The 16938-nt window shown below is 40.0% G+C and overlaps 1 protein-coding gene across 2 annotated transcripts in view; it reads right to left on the reverse strand.

Annotated features, from left to right (window-relative positions):
* The window catches only part of Ankrd6 (ankyrin repeat domain 6), a 183757-nt gene that overhangs the window by 151019 nt on the left and 15800 nt on the right, over positions 1–16938 (reverse strand). Inside the window, exon 2 of one of the 2 annotated variants that reach the window (XM_074078196.1) lies at positions 2854–2914. The exons of the other annotated variant lie outside the window; for it this stretch is intronic. The gene's annotated coding sequence lies outside the window, so the exon portion shown is untranslated. The remainder of the gene's footprint in view (positions 1–2853; positions 2915–16938) is intronic. 2 annotated transcript variants of the gene reach the window in all.

Raw genomic sequence — 16938 nt, forward strand, 5'->3', positions numbered from 1 at the left:
TCTTGAACCTTGCATAGAATCTTGTTCTTTGCACATACTGGTGTGCAAATGTGACTGTTTCTCTTCTTGTATCAAACTGTATTAATAGTCACCCAGGAGGATGCATTTTTACTTCAAAAACTTATAAAGGGCATTTCCAGAAAGACCACTCCCTCTGCATGCGGTCACAATCCAAAATTGAGTTTTATAAGAGGATACTCACGGGATTGCCTCTGCTGCCGCCAGCCAGCACCTCACAAAGGCAAAGCAGCCCAAGAACAGGGCTTTGTGTGGAAGGTGGGGTGGTGGGAGGGTGTGCTGAGGACAGCTTCAGGCTCCTCTGACATTTACATGTCAATGCCTGAAGCAAGCTGCTGGACTCCTCCAACCCGCCATGTAGCTAGGCCCAGGGTTTTGTTCTCCCTTGCCCAGGAGCCTTGAATCTGCCCACTGCCAGCATGCATTAGTTGGGATTTGTTACACTCTTCACAGTGCAGAGCCTGGGTAAATACACCAGTGACCTCAGGCGGGCTTTTCAAACTGTCCAGCGATGCCACACAGGGAGAGACCCATGCTTTAGATAAGAACTCCAGGACAGAACCAGAATTCCAACAGAGGTCTGGGCCAGGAAAAAAGCACCCAAGAGAAAAAAATAATAGTAAAATTTCAGAGAAACAGATGTGCCATCTTGTACTGAGGCTCCCAAAGCAGCTAGCTGCTCCCAAGTTTATGAGTTAGTATGAGAGCATGGTGTAATTTGGGTACCAAAAGCAAACAAATGAACAAATTCCTTAGTAACTTTAGGATTCATGATCATAAATGGAGTATTATGAACAAAGGGGCAGGGACAGGGACGAATGAATGTTCTATGTGCTGTTCTACATAGATGAATGGTAACCAGGAGGGTGAAAATCCTTGCGTAGGGTAGGAGTGGGGGGATGAACATTCTCAATCCAAAAAGGACACAAAGAGCACACTGATTTATTCAGGAGGCTCCAGACAGCAGAATAAGGGATTGCTGATTGGCTAAAGATAGCTTCTGCACAAACTAGGGAGAATTTCTAACAGTGAAAAATGCTGCCCTACCCTACCCCATGTGTGAGTGGGCAAGGAGGCTTTCCTACAGAGATGGAGAAGGTGGGAAGACTTCATGGGGCTGTGGGCAGAAGCCAGTTTGGCTTCAGTGACTTCAGCTGATGTGAGAAGACCACCTTAAGAATCTCAGGAATCAAAATGACCATGGAATAAAAACTAGTGATTTACAAAGCAACAAAATCTGTGTGATGTAGAAAGAACAATTTCTACTAGGATGAGGCTGCTCTTACAGTACTGACACCAATCCAAGTACCAGTCATTCCAGAAATGACTAAATGCAGATTCAAGGCCCATTTGTTATGGTTTGAAAATAGCAAGGTTGGCTTGCTGCATGCCATTCTTTTAAATTCCTTTTCCTCTCTTTGCCCATTTCTCAAGAAGTTGCTGATATAATTTGGGGCACTTACATTTACAAAGTGTTTTATGGTCAATTGAGCTTTATGAATATTTCAGAAGGCAGAATCTACTGCCAGTCTAGACTTGGAAGCAGAGGAAAGGAGGGAGTTCCTAGGACGTGCCTTCTGATTTTGTGTGCAGGACCTGGTGGACGATAGAACAATAATGTCGCAATTTTGTGAATCAGCCAAAATGGCAGCCCCGCCCTTAAATAAATTCCCGCGCTCTAAGACAGCCCCACTCCTACCAGAGACTACTGCACATGTGCTAACTTCCTTAACCTCCCCCTTCTATAAAAGCCACTGCTCGCCCAGACTCGGGGCTGCGCCATCTTTTCCCCGGCCAGCTTGGCAGTTTGGGCCTGCCATTAAACTTTGCTCTATGGACGTGAGACTTTTCTTGTGAGCTTTCTTTGTGAGCAGCGTTTTTCCTGACAGTGGACACCAACTGTTTCCACATTCCCTTGCAAATGTTATCTTTCTGCCTGTGTTGTACAAGAATCAAGGGAAGTGCTCTGACCTGCACTGCCCCCCTGGCATTATTCTGGGTACAAAGCAGATGTAACTTCAACTTCATCATAGAAGGCAGTGAATGCTCAGATTGACACAGCTACCAACATTCCTATTTTTTCACAGTCAACAGGAAAAGCATAAGATAAGTGTATATAAAATTTTGCTACTTACAGATAAATTGCTGCTCAGATAGATTGTGCTAATTTATATTCCCGACAACATTCTGTGGAAGGACCTATGCAGCCATGGCTATATACTAATCAAGGTTTTTTTGGTGTCCTTTTTTTTTTTTTTTTTTTCAACATTTTTGTGTTATCTTTGAGAGGTAGCTAGGAGGGGGAAAAATGTCTCTCTTTTTTTTGTGGGGGGGAGTACTAGGATTTGAACTCAGGGCCTCCCATTTGCTAGGCAAACTCTCTATCACTTGAGCCACTCCCTGTTTTGTGTTGGGTATTTTCAAGATAGAGTCTCACAAACCATTTGCCTGAGCTAGCTTTGAACCTTGATCCTCCTAATCTCTGCCTCTTGAGTAGCTAGGTTTCACTGGCACTGGTGAAAAAAATCTCATTTCTGTTTACCTTGTATTTCAAGTATTATTAGTAACGTTAAGCACAGGGGCTGGGGATGTAGTATTTAAATATTAGGAGAAATTTTAATTATTTTTAAATGTTAGGGAAAAATATTAAACAAATATGTCTTAAACTGGTTTGTGAGGTAGGATCACAGAGAGTCTTGTACTAACTTTGCCCCAGCTGGGCTCAGAGCTTGATCCTCCTTACCTCTGCCTCCCAAGTAGATGGCATTACAGGTTTAAGCCTTTTTTCCTCTGATTTCAAAAGTAAAGTTTTAAGTCAGATGGGGTGGCACCTACCTGTAAACCCAGCACTTGGGAAGCTGAAGCAGGAAGATCATGAGTTTGAAGTCAGTCTGAGCTACATTAAAAAAAAAAAAAGCAGTATTTAAAAAGTAACTGGTCAGTGGAGCATGCTTTATTAAAAACTTACATTGAATATCATTAACTATTGGTTAATTATACAAGGCATTCTGTCAGATAGTCACTATACAAAACTGGGTTAAAGTATATTCCTTAGAGTTTGTTAACTCATTGAGTTAATAAAATATACTCACTTTGAAGATGAAACAAAGAACGTAATCCTTGCTGGCAAACCCCCCTCCCCTGTCATAGAACACCGTCTGTGTGTCACAGAACACCTGGCTCCTGCAGGCCCCAATTCCCAGAGTGTCACCATAACTGCAGGCAGTTCTATCTTTATTACAGTAGAGGTCCTGCCAACACGAGTAGGACTTAGAGTCTAGGGAAGAGGACAGGCATCATTTTGAAAGATGCCCAGAATAGAAAAGAACCAGCTCACTTGGAAGGTTGGTCTCTGGGGACAGTGACATTTCAGACAGACAATGATCAGGAAGAATATTAACAGAGGTCGAGCACATCAGCTGGTGAGAAACTAGCACAAGATGGTGTGGGCATGTCTGGGAAGGTACCAGGCCCTTTCAAGCAAGTTTTTCTCTTTAGAGCAAGTTAGGAAGGAGAATGGTTCTTCTTTTGCATCCCAGTGATGCAATCCAAAAATTTTTTTTTTTTAGTGCTGGGGATCAAACCCAGTGTCTTATGCATGGTGAGCAGGTATTCTAACACTGAGCTGCATCCATAGGCCTCAAACTTTATTTTCTAGGAAAGTTTCCATCTACAAGGGCTATATTAGCTGTTTTAACTCACTCATATGATATATAAAAAAACCTATAAGAAATTGATTTGTTAATAAATTTTATTGTCGGTGTCTAGAAATGCTGGCAATTTTATCACAGAATATGATTATAGCTGCTATATTTCTTAGTTGTTATTTTAAATCTCTTACCATGCCTAATTTATCAACTGAACTTCAACATAGGCATGTATGTATAGGAAACAACATAGTATATGTAGGGTTTGGACTATCCTCAGTTTCACGCATCTATGGGGGTCTTGGAATAGATCCCTGTGCATAAGGGAGGTCAACTATAATACACAGTCTTAAACGATGTTTCTAGGGTCATATTCTTGTCTCAGTAGTGCATCACATAGAATCTATCCTAGCTGGATAGATTACTAGCTCATCCCTGTAATCCTAACTACACAGGAGGTAGAGATCAGGAGGACTGAGGTTCAAAGCCAGCTTGGGCAAATAGTTCATGAAACCCTACCTCGAAAAATACCCAATCAAAAAGGTCTGGTGGAGTGGCTCAAGTGGTATAGCAACCACTGCCTAGCAAGCATGAGGTCCTGAGTTCAAACCCCAGTACCATAAAAAAAAGATTGTTTAATTGTTTAATATAAAATAGTTTATAACTACTTCAAGAATCAACTTCTTTACTAGAAAATGGCGGGTAAAATTTCAGACTTGTCTGACTTCCCACACCCCAAGGGACTTCATCACAACTCCATGGTTGGGTTCACTCTCACTGGTGGCAGATGTGCACTGGGAGACACCCTTTCTCAAGGACAATTTGCCAATATTTGCTAAACCTGTAAGTTTTCACTCTCTTAGACTAAGCATTTCCACATCTGGAAACCTGTCCTGCAAAACACAATCCCTCACGTGCACAAACAGAAAGGTGGCAAGAATGACCAATCAGTCTACCTAGGGCTGGGCTGGTCACTTCCATTTAGCAGGGGACTGTGGGAGAGACAGTATCACTTAGAAAAGCTGTGAAGAAAGAGAGACCAAGAATAACTCCTAAATAAAAAGCCATGTAAACTGGGTGCTGGTGGCTCACGCCTATAGTCCTAGCTCCTCAGGAGGCAGAGAGCAGGAGGATCACAGCTTGAAGCCAGCCCCAGACAAAAAGTCCTTAAGACCCTATCTTGGAAAAAAACCATCACAAGAAAGGGCTGGTGGAGTGGCTCAAGGTGTAGACCCTGAGTTCAAACACAAGTACAAAGAAAGGAAAGGAAAGGAAGAGGGGAGGGGAGGAAAGGAGAGGGGAGGAGAAGGGAAGGGAGGGGAGGAGAAGGGAGGAGAGGGGGGAGAAAAGGGAAAAAAGAAAAAAGAGAAAAAAAAATCATACAGCTATGATTTGTTGCCCAGTTTTTCTTTGATACTTTATTTTTGGCAACAGAACAAGAAGGAGAGTGCTGGCACCCTTGTTCACACGCATGCCTGTGCACACGTGAACACAGAGTCAAATGAAATAAGCAAGCTTTCTATGGTTTCCAGTTTAGCTCCCAGCTTCACAAACACAATCTGGAATGTGGCAGCCCTTAATTTGACAACAGTCACGGAATGAAAGCTGTATGTGCGTAACCGATACTTCTGCTTAAACAAGGAATGTCTAGATCTTAGGTTTGGGCTCCTAGGGTCTGCTGGCTAAATACATTGGGTTTCCACGCATCCATTCATGTTTTATGTACAGTCTGGGAGCTGCTACCATCTGACAACTTATAGATAAGAGCAACTTCTCATTATATGTTGACTCTCTTTATAGTTAACTCAGTGCAAAAATTCTGGTCAGCTCAAGAATTCAGGATCTCTAAGGCTGGGGTGCAGCTCAGATGGTAGAGAATCTACCTAGTAAGAATAAGTGTGAAGCCAAGTTCAAGCCTCAGTACTGGGAAAAAAATAAAAAATACAGGAGCTCAAGTAAAAAGCACATATAATTTTGAATCAAGGTAAAGTCAACACTAGGTTTATTTCTTGACTAAATTAAATGTAAACTGTAGTAGGCATTTTTGCAGATTAGAAGAAATTCTAAAAGCTATTGATATTATAGTTGCTCAGATAAAAATACTTTTATGAACTGTGACGACATCTATTTTTAGACTACTACACATTCTGAACATTTTTTTTCCACCTCAAGCTAATGACAGCTTTAGAGATATGGGGAGAAAAACGATAAAAGGGACTATGCAGCGTCACCCAGTGGGCTACTTCAAGTTCAACACATGAATGCTGCTCCTACTTCCCTTTTATATGCTGCATTGTAAACTGAGGTTTTGGGGAACTTTTTTTTTTTTGGTAGTACTGGGGCTTGAATTTAGGGCCTCACACTTGCTAGACAGGGGCTCTGCCACTTGAGCCACACCCCAGGGCTTTTTTGTTTTAATTATTTGTTGGATAGGGTCTCCTGCTTTTTGCCCAGGACTGGCACAAGCTGGAATCACAGATGCACACCACCACACCTGGCTTACTGATTGAGAAAGGGTCTTACTCAATTTCTGCCCAGGCTGTCCTCAAATTGTGATCATCCAGATCTCTGTCTCCCCAGTAGCTGGGATTAAGGCTGGAAGCATAAATAGGAGGGTGGCAGTCTAGGCTGAGTATAAGACCTTGCCTCCAAAATAAACAGAGCAAAAGGGGCTGGTGTACTGCTGAGAGAGAGAGAGAGAGAGACCATGTCTCTTTTTTTTTAATTTTTATTTTTTTATTATTCATACGTGCATACAATGCTTGGGTCATTTCTCCCCCCTGCCCCCACCCCACCCCCTCCCTTACCACCTGCCCCGCCCCCTCCCTCTCCCCCCCACCCCCTCAATGCCCAGCAGAAACTATTTTGCCCTTATCTCTAATTTTGTTGAAGAGAGAGTATAAGCAATAATAGGAAGGAACAAGGGTTTTTGTTGGTTGAGATAAGGATAGCTATACAGGGAGTTGACTCACATTGATTTCCTGTGCGTGTGTTACCTTCTAGGTTAAGTCTTTTTGATGTAACCTTTTCTCTAGTTCCTAGTCCCCTTCTCCTATTGGCCTCAGTTGCTTTTAAGGTATCTACTTTAGTTTCTCTGCGTTGAGGGCAACAAATGCTAGCTAATTTTTTAGGTGTCTTACCTATCCTATCTCCCTTGTGTGCTCTCGCTTTTATCTTGTGATCAAAGTTCAATCCCCTTGTTGTGTTTGCCCTTGATCTAATGTCCGCATATGAGGGAAAACATACGATTTTTGGTCTTTTGGGCCAGGCTAACCTCACTCAGAATGATGTTCTCCAATTCCATCCATTTACCAGCGAATGATAACATTTCATTCTTCTTCATGGCTGCATAAAATTCCATTGTGTATAGATACCACATTTTCTTAATCCATTCGTCAGTGGTGGGGCATCTTGGCTGTTTCCATAACTTGGCTATTGTGAATAGTGCCGCAATAAACATGGGTGTGCAGGTGCCTCTGGAGTAACCTGTGTCACAGTCTTTTGGCTATATACCCAGGAGTGGTATTGCTGGATCAAATGGTAGATCAATGTTTAGCTTTTTAAGTAGCCTCCAAATTTTTTTCCAGAGTGGTTGTACTAGTTTACATTCCCACCAACAGTGAAGAGGGTTCCTCCCCCCCCCCCCGCCCCCCCGGCATCCTCACCAACACCTGTTGTTTGTGGTGTTGCTAATGATGGCTATTCTAACAGGGGTGAGGTGGAATCTTAATGTGGTTTTAATTTGAATTTCCTTTATTGCTAGAGATGGTGAGCATTTTTTCATGTGTTTTTTGGCCATTTGAATTTCTTCTTTTGAGAAAGTTCTGTTTAGTTCACTTGCCCATTTCTTTATTGGTTCATTAGTTTTGGGAGAATTTAGAAACCATGTCTCTTGATAAAAGAACCATGAAGTGGCCAATAAACTGAATCTGAATGTGACCAAGCTTCTAGACTCAAATGCCAATGTATAAAATGACACCACAAAGATACAACCAGAAAAATCCAGAGGGTATAAAGCATTAAAGAAGAAATAACATGGTTTCATTAAAAAAACAGAAAGTTTCCAAGCTTGGGGGTGAAAGGAGGGAAGAAGGAGAAAAGAGTACACAGGCAAGTAGCAATGACGAGACAGACAAATTACATTACCAATGCAATATGTGGGCCTTATTTGGATCCTCAGTCAAACAAATCATTTTGAAGATCTTATACGTCAGACAATTGGAAATTTGAACACTGATTAAATATTTGATGCTTTTAAGGAATTACTAATTTTTGCATGTGATAACAGTAATACTGTTATTTCTAACAAGTCCTTATTTTTTAGAGTTACACACTGAAATATTAACAAATAAAATATGCAACTTTTTTATCTACTTCAAAATTTTTTATTTACTTCAAAATAAATGGGGGAAGAAATATTTAGAAGTACAGATGAAATCAAATTGATAATTAGAATCAATAATAATTTATAATTAAGGTTCATAAGTATTGAAATTGGGTTACAGGCACATGAAAGCTGATTATACTATTTTGTTTTGTTTTTATGTTTTCATACTAATCAAGAGTTTTTTAAATTAAAAAAATGCTCCAGGAGGCCACTGAAACCTTACTGAGAACCCAATAATGGTAAGGACTAGCTGGTCATTCAACTGACATTTATGAAATTTCTTTTTTTTTGGTGGTACTGAGGTTTGAACTCAGGGCCTCATGATTGCTAGGCAGGCACTCTACCACTTAAGCCACTCCACCAGCCCTTTTGTTTTTTGTGTTGGATATTTTCAAGATAGGGTATCAAGAACTATTTGTCAGGGCTGGCCTTAAACCATGATTCTCCTGATCTCTGCCTCCTGAGTAGCTAGAATTACAAAGGGGAACCACTGTCATCCAACATGAGATTTCTTTAAAAGATCACTTACCTATATTTCATAACTTTTCCCCTCAACTTTTACTGTAATTCCCTGCATGGGGGGTAAGGTGCCTGTTCAGATTATATTAGAAGCTCTGCCAACAACAATATCTATAGATTAGCACAACCAGGCCAGTGGTTAGTGGCACAGAGCACAGTGGGTACAGTGGGTGAGATCCAACTAAGGGTCAAGAAATAGAAACAGTGAGGGTAGTCAGGTCTTTCAAGGGAGTTAAAGTAAAATAAAATTAGACAAGAGGGCAAAATTCAAGTGATAGACTTTCACAAAGTAGAATGTATACTCCAAAGATCTTTAAAAGTCAAATAAAAAGTATTTGAATTAATTAGGGACTTTAACTGCTGTTGTAGATGAATTGTATGCCCCCCCAAAAAAAAGAAAAAGATATGTTGAAGTCCTAACCCCATCTGGAAATAAGGTCTTTGTAAGTGACCAAATTAAGACGAGGTCATTAGGGTGGGCCTGAATCCAATATGACCAGTGTCTTATAAAAAGAGGAAATTTGGACACCGAGCCATGCCTGCAGGGAGAATACCACAGGAAGATGAAACCCAAGATTGCAGTGATGCATCTACAAGCTAGGGAACACCAAAGATTGCCAGCAAACCACCAGAAGCTAGAAGAGAGTTGTAGAACAGCTTTTCCCTCAGACCCCTCAGCAAGATCCAACCCTGCTTACACCTTGACCTTGGACTTCTAGCCTATATCCCCTGTTCCACATTAGCACTTTTGCTGTCTAACATTTTATGGTACTTACTAACTAATTTTTTTCGAAGTCAGACTCTCCTACAGCACACATCATACACACTTCCCCTAACACACACTCCAGACTAGAAATATAATGCAAGCCACATTCTTCTCTTAAAATTGTCTGGTAGCCACTCTGAACTCATAAAAGCAACAGGTAAAATTAATTTTAATTTCATATTTTATTTTACTCAATACATATGAAATGTTCATTACAACACATGGTACTAGCAACATGTAAATGCTCAGTAATGGCAGGTCCAATGACTCACACCTTCAATTTCACCACAAGAGGTGAAGATTGGGAGAATTACGGTTCAAAGTCAGAGTGAGCAAAAAGTTCTAGAGATCCCCATCTCAACAAATAAGCCAGGCACGGTGACATGTGCTGTCATTCCAATGACATAGAGGCATACGTAGCAGAATCACAGCACAGGCTGGCTCCCAGCAAAAATGTGAGACCCTATCTGAAAAATAACAAAGCAAAAAGGGCTGAGGGTGTGGCTCGAGTGGTAGAACACCTGCCTAGCAAGCGCCAGGCCCTGAATTCAAACCCCAGTACCACTCTTCCCATAAGTAAATATTCATTAAGCACTTGTGCCCAGTGCTACCATATTGAAAATCAAATTTCTAGAATGCAGGCTTCCTCAATGGCAAATATTCACATGGGCTTTGTTCACTGTTATTCCCCCAGAAACTAGAAAAATGCTTGTCACTCAGCAGGCAATTCTTTGAAAGAATGATGACTCAATATTATAAATATATTGATTCTCCCTCAATAATCCATATATTCAGTACAATGCAATAGAACAACAGGGTTTGTTTTGTTTTTTACTTAAAAGATTTTGAAGATTTTCTGCAAAACAAGCATGGAAGAATAATAGAAAATTTCCTAAAGTGAAGGGGGAAAAAAGGACACTACTACCTATAAGAAATTGTAAAACTGTTGGGCACAGTGGCTCATTCCTGTAATTCCAGGAGGCTGGGTTGAAGGATCACCAAGCCAGGCAAAAAATTATTGAGACCCCACCCCCTCAACAAATAAATGAGCTGCTGTGATTCCAGCTGTAGGAGGATCTTGGTCTGAAGACAGCCCCAAGAAAAAAACTTAAGGCTCTACCTGAAAAATAATTAAGGCAAAAAAGGATACTGGAGGTGTGGCTCAAGTGGTAGAGCAGCTATCTAGCAAGCACCAGTCCCTGAGTTCAAACTCCAGTACCATCAAAAAAAATTATAAAAATATGTAGTAATGAAATGGATATTATGTTGTTATAAAACTAAAAGATAAATCTAGAAACAAAACCATAAAAACTGTAGAAAGTAGATTAATGTTTCTACAATCTCAGGAGTAGAGAAGGCTTTATCAATATAATAATGAAAGCCAAAAGTTCTCACAAATGAATAAGGACAAAACACTCTAATATTAAAATGGGCAACAGAGTGGCTCAAGTGGCAGAGTGCCAACAGCATGAGGCCCTGAGTTCAAAGCCCAGTAACACCAAAAAAAAAAAAAAGGGAAATACAAGCCAGGCACCAGTGGCTCATACTGTAATCCTAGCTACTCAGAAGGCAGAGATCAGGAGAGTCATGGTTCAAAGCCAGTCTAGGCAAATAGTTCTTCGAGACCCTATCTCAAAAAAAAAAAAAATGGCCGGTGGAGTAGGTCAAGGTGTAGGCTCTAAGTTCAAACCCCAGTACCATAAATTAATTAACTAAATAAAATGGGCAACAGATCTAACAAGGTAGTTCCATACAGCCGCTACATTAGAAGTACTGTTGCATGAGTGGAATTATTCAGGCTAGGTCCCCAGAATCCTGAACGAAAGCAGTCAGTCTAATTGAAGGAAAACACACACACACACACACACACACACACACACACACACACACACACACACACAAACATTAACTTACAAAATTATATTTAACCTCATTCTTTAAAGAAATGCAGAAGTGTATGCAATCTTTAAACCCTAAAAGGATGCTGTGACAATATTCATGCTGGTGAAGGCAGTAAAAAAACTTTACCTTTCTGAAGGGCAGCTGGACACTAACAGCATCGAGCATATACACACTGACCCAGCAATTTTACTTCCAGAATTTATCCTAAAGCGATAATGTAAGCCGGGTGGCTCACGCTCTAATCCTAGCTACTTGGGAGGCAGAGATCAGTAGGATCTCGGTTTGAAGCCATTCTCAGGCAAATAGTTTGAGTTTGTGAGACCTATCTCAAAAATACCCAACCCATAGAAAGGAGAAAAATGGAGAGGATGAACCAATTCGGGTTATAATACATATATAATGGAAATGTCACAATGAAACACCCTGTATAGCTATCTTAAAAAAATTAAAATGTCTGTTTTCAAAAACAGAGAGCAGGAAGGCAAAACAGGTCCTGTCTGGGGGGGTGGGGCTGGCACCATTGTGGGGGTGGGAGGATACAAGAAAAGGGTGTAGGAGGGCAAATATAGTGGAAATATTATGCACTCAAGTATGAAAATGGAAAAAAGAGACCTGTTGAAACTATTCCAAGAATGGAGGGGGGGAGGGATAAAAGAGAATGATAGAGGGGGTGAATTCAACTATAATATAAGAACTTTTGTAAATGACACAATGTACCCCCAGTACAACAATAATATAATAAAAAAATGGATTCCCCTTGTTCAATAAATATATACTAATAAAAATGGAAAGAAAGAGAAGAAGGAAAGATTGAGCACTGTGATGGGGGAAGAGCTGTTTGCACATCTGAGCAAAAAAAAAAAACAAAACTGATGAGCTAATCCCTACCTTCCAGCAAGAGAGATAAGGGTCTCCTAAAGGAAAAGTCAGGGGGAGAGAAACAAGCTATGGAATGCAGAATACCACCAATGGAAGCCCTGGTGAGTAATGGCATTCATTTCAGCCTCAGAGGTGTCCAATTTCTTTGCACAAAGATAGGTGCAAAAAAAAAAAAAAGAAAGAAAAAAGTGCTGCCTACTCAAAAAACAACAGACAAGTCCCATCGACTGGGTGAAGTTGGGGTCCTGAGGCAGCAATTAATGAGACAAGGAAATTAATCTGGAACCTATCGTTAGGGGCTTGGAAAGGTAAAGACTATGACCATAATTCATCAGGAATTTTCAGAGGAGCGTGCAGCACAGTGACCCACTCCTAATGGAGTCCACACATATTAACCCAGTGGTGCTTGTTAGACTTACAGATTAAAGGAACTTGACCTTGGAGGCAGCAAAAACCCAGTGAAAAAGCTAACATGGACGAGTTATGAGCTAAGGTGCGAATTAAAATGGCAACAGAGAATGACATGAAAAGCATCATGTCAGGAGTGTATATGTACAGGATGAAAGAGCTGACGCCTACAGCCTCTGTGACCCACTCAAGGCAAGGCTGACTGATTATATGAAGTGATGCTGTTAGTGATATTTCTGCATTAAGAACTGTACTCAAATACCACAGTCTACAAACTGGTGCTTCCTGTGCAGCCTCTTCTCCCCCTCCAATTCACATTTGGGCTGGGTACATAGGAAGGGGCAGAGGTGGCAAACTTCTTCCTAAAGAAAATCCATAACCCAAGAAGACCACTAAAGTACCTCATTATGAAAGGCAAGTCCCAGACAATCTTTATTATTGAAGTGAAAAATAAAAACAACCGTAAGTGGGGGTTGGAGGAGAAAGGGGATGGAGGTGGGGAAGGGAGAAGCTAAGAAAGGGAGAATCAAGAAGGAACAACTTCAGAAGACAAATTTTACTAGATAATGATACACATTGGAAAAGCATCGAAAATACAAAAACTACTACTAAAACTTAGATGGCCAGAGGAACATTATAGGCTAGCTAGAACACTACTGACATTCAAAAAACGAAAATAAAAATACTTAATTCTAAACAAACTTCCAAGTTCAAAAATTAAAAGACAACATCTTAGTCATGCGTAAGTAAATAAGACTTAAATATTTATAGATAATATTGGTAAGAGGTGAATTTTTGCAGTGTTGACTTTTACGGATTTTGTACACTTCCCTATAGTCTATTCTCACCTTCAAATAAAAGATTATAGGTAATATTGTGAGTAAAAACTCTGGAGGTAAGATAAGTACCCTCCTTTTCACCAATTAAGAAAAAGGAGAATTTTGAGACTCCCTAGCCAGAACTTTAGAAATCTTAGGGTGCAAGGTCAGGCTATAAAAACATCATCTCTAAGACCTGAAGCCATCCATGCTCAGTATGGGTCACCTGATGGTTTTTTGTAAGGCTTTCCTGCTTATTAGCAATGTCTACTTGAAGGCTGGAGGGAACTTTTAAAGGAACTCCATCAGCAGATCAGGAATTCCTACAGCCGCTTTAAGCTTTAAAATGTGTTTGAAGTACTAGTAGAGTTTCAAACTGTACTTGAAGGGAATTCACTTTAGCTCCTGGCTTCACAAAAATACGTGCTTCCTGCTTAAGGATCAAATGCTGCACACATGAATACATCTCCAACAGAAGATGCATATGTGTAGGAGGCTTGGCCACAGTGACCTGCCCTTCAAAGGGCCAGCTTGGAATCCTCTTTAAGTTTTTATCACTGTTCCAATCTTTCTAAGAATCCATCTTCTAGGCTTTATGATACTGTGCATTATAAACTCAGCTCTAATACCACAAAAACTTATGAGCCTTCCATCTTGACTCTCAGTTTATCTACATAATAAGTTATTGATAAACACAGGACATAAACACTGTGGGTTACAATTAAGAGTCTAAATACTAAGACAATGCCCAGTACAGAGTTGAGGGATCTATCAACATATCATAGGTTTGGACTACATACCCAATGAGGAGAAATGAAGTATGTTCAGTCAATCAAGCTTACTGTTAACTCCAAAAATTGAATCAACTAGCTAACAAGTATTTGGTATGCTTACTAGAAAAAAAAAAAAAAAAAAAGATGTCCCTGTTGTGTTTATAAATAACATACCTTGTAATATAATTATCAACTGATTTATAGTTTTTTCTCTTAGAGACCTCACGGATAAAACTTAATTGATCAACCTTAATTTACAGTTGTTAAAACTTCACTCCTTGAAAATAATTTTAATGAAGTCAATCACTAGTTTTTCTACAAAAAGATCTCTTACAAATTCATAAATTGGCAAGAAGGTGAGAATGTCAAAAGAAAAATGTACGTAAGAAATTCCCAGGCCAGGCGCAGGGCTCACACTTGTAATGCTAGCTATTCAGGCGATCAGGAGGATCGCCACTCAAAGCCAGACTGGGCAAATAGTTCAAGAGACCCTATCTAGAAAAAAATCCATCACAAAACAGGGCTGGCAGAGTGATTCAAGTGGGAGAGTGCCTGCCTAGCAAACGTGAGGCCCTGAGTTCAAACCCCAGTACCATCAAAAAAGAAATTCCCAGGTGTTTTATATATGGAGAAGAAAAAAGAAACACAAGCACTACAACATATATACAAATGTTCAGCCTTCCTTATAATCAAACAAAAATAAAATGAGGACTATTATAAAAAATGTAGAAACAAGAAGATAAGACAGTAAATTCTCATATATTGCTTGCCAAAATGTGAGTGAAAAGGCCTGAAGAACATAAACAAACACATGCTGACTCACAATACATTTCTCCTCAAGGAAAATAACCTCAAGAATGAAATTAATGTACGGAAATGTGTCTTGAAGCATCACATGTAAGAGTGAAAAACTGGAATCACCTAAAGCTTCACAAATGTGGAAGCCAGCTTAACAAAGCAAAATATTTCCACTCAGTGTCATTCTCTCCCACATATGTGAAAACCTGCCCGTATGAAAAATGCTCATGATACAGTATAAAAAGGATAAAGTTACAAAATAACATGAACAGTATGATCTCAATTTTGTACAAAAATTTCTAGAAGAATATGCACCAAAGGTAGCAATATGGCAGTAGGGATTACCTGATAGGCTCAAAGACGGGAGGTATTCACCATCTTTTCCACTCATTTCCATAATTTCTACTTTTTTACGTGGATATGTGGTCATTTTGCTGGCAAAGTACTTCACCCATAGCACCTAATATGGTGGGTGGTATTATTGCCCTTACTTTAAAATGAAGGAACTGCGGCAACCAGAGGCTCTGTGGCTTGCCAGAGGTCACAGAGTTTGTCATGGAGCCAAGACTTGTTCGAAACTCACCTCGGTCCAGATCTAGCTCTTACCCACTTTGCAATGATACACATTTTAACAATAATTTAAAGCAAGTGTGGGCTGGGGGCCTGGCTCAAGTGGTATAGTGCTTGCCTACCAAGCATGAGGCCTTGAGTTTAAACCCCAGTGCTGCCAAAAACAAAGTGCAAGATCACCTACAATTACATGCGCTATACATTCTAAAGAAAGAGGACCTGTGTGGGCCAGGTCCTGTCGTAGCAGGTTGTATCTTCTTGTTAGACTTCACTGAGATTATCAGAAAATCCCTCCATTTCCTCTCTACACCATTGTCCTACCCACAAATACAGCATTACCTAAAAACATTCCCTCACCTCCATCTCAGCCCACCCAACGCCCTAAGGACTTCTTTTCTACCTCTCAAAGCCAACGTGGGTGCTACCAATAACTCCTCTGTAATCTACACAAACATAATAAAGTTTAACTCACAATCTAGGATGAAAACTTCCAAACAGAAATGTATACTGTTTTCCCTTAAGGAAGTTACAGGGTGCTTCCATGAAGCAAGGGAAGTTCCAAGAAAGGTGTTATGAAAATACAAAAGACTCTTCACAAACTACAGCAGGTCACAAATGAACATACAAGATCACAGGCTTGCTTCTTATGTATCATGTGTCACTTCTGCTCTGGCTTCCAAGCAAAAGCCAAACAGATGTAAGTGCTTGTAGATAACACTCTAGCACTCCTGAGATTTCTGTAAGGAAGCATGGATGATCAAATTGCAAGGGACTAAAGAAATGTTTTCTGTATCTTAGAGGAAAAGATATTACTGACTTGTATGCAGAAATGTCCAGCCATCTGTTCCTCTAAAATTGGACACTTGATCAGGCTGAAAGGAAGTGAAGGTCCTGCTGGTGGAAGCAGGAATTCTGACTACTAGATAAAATGTCACTGCTAGTGATGAAATTATCTTATTAAAGAACAATGGTAGCTTTTTGACTTCAGGGACTAATAACAGTTCTCCTCTGTCACAATTCATAAAGGAGAATCTAACTCTGTTATTCCAGACCACATTAAAGGCAATACACTATTATTGAAGTGCTATGGTTTTACACCTGTGACACACACTGAATTACACAGACTGAATTGTATTTCCAGTACACAAATATGCATTGTCATATTTTTGTCTGCAAAACTGAACTAAAAAGGGGTGTAGCTCACTGGTCGAGCACTTGCCTAGCATGCACAAGGCCCAGCAATAGAAAAAATGAACCTGATGAAAGACTGTCTTACAGAGATAGAGGACTAGTTAGGATGGGCTCTTTCAAAGATAAAGATTTAACAAGCCAAGTGCAAAACTGAATTTGAGGTTTTGGGTTTTTTTTAAATAAGATTATTATCTGAAATAAATAATAGCATCTATATGTTCTTTGAAAAAGTTATAAGATTTCCAAAGTGCTGACACACTAT

The sequence above is a fragment of the Castor canadensis genome, chromosome 1 (genome assembly GCF_047511655.1).
Source record: "Castor canadensis chromosome 1, mCasCan1.hap1v2, whole genome shotgun sequence".
Taxonomy (NCBI): Eukaryota; Metazoa; Chordata; class Mammalia; order Rodentia; family Castoridae; genus Castor; species Castor canadensis.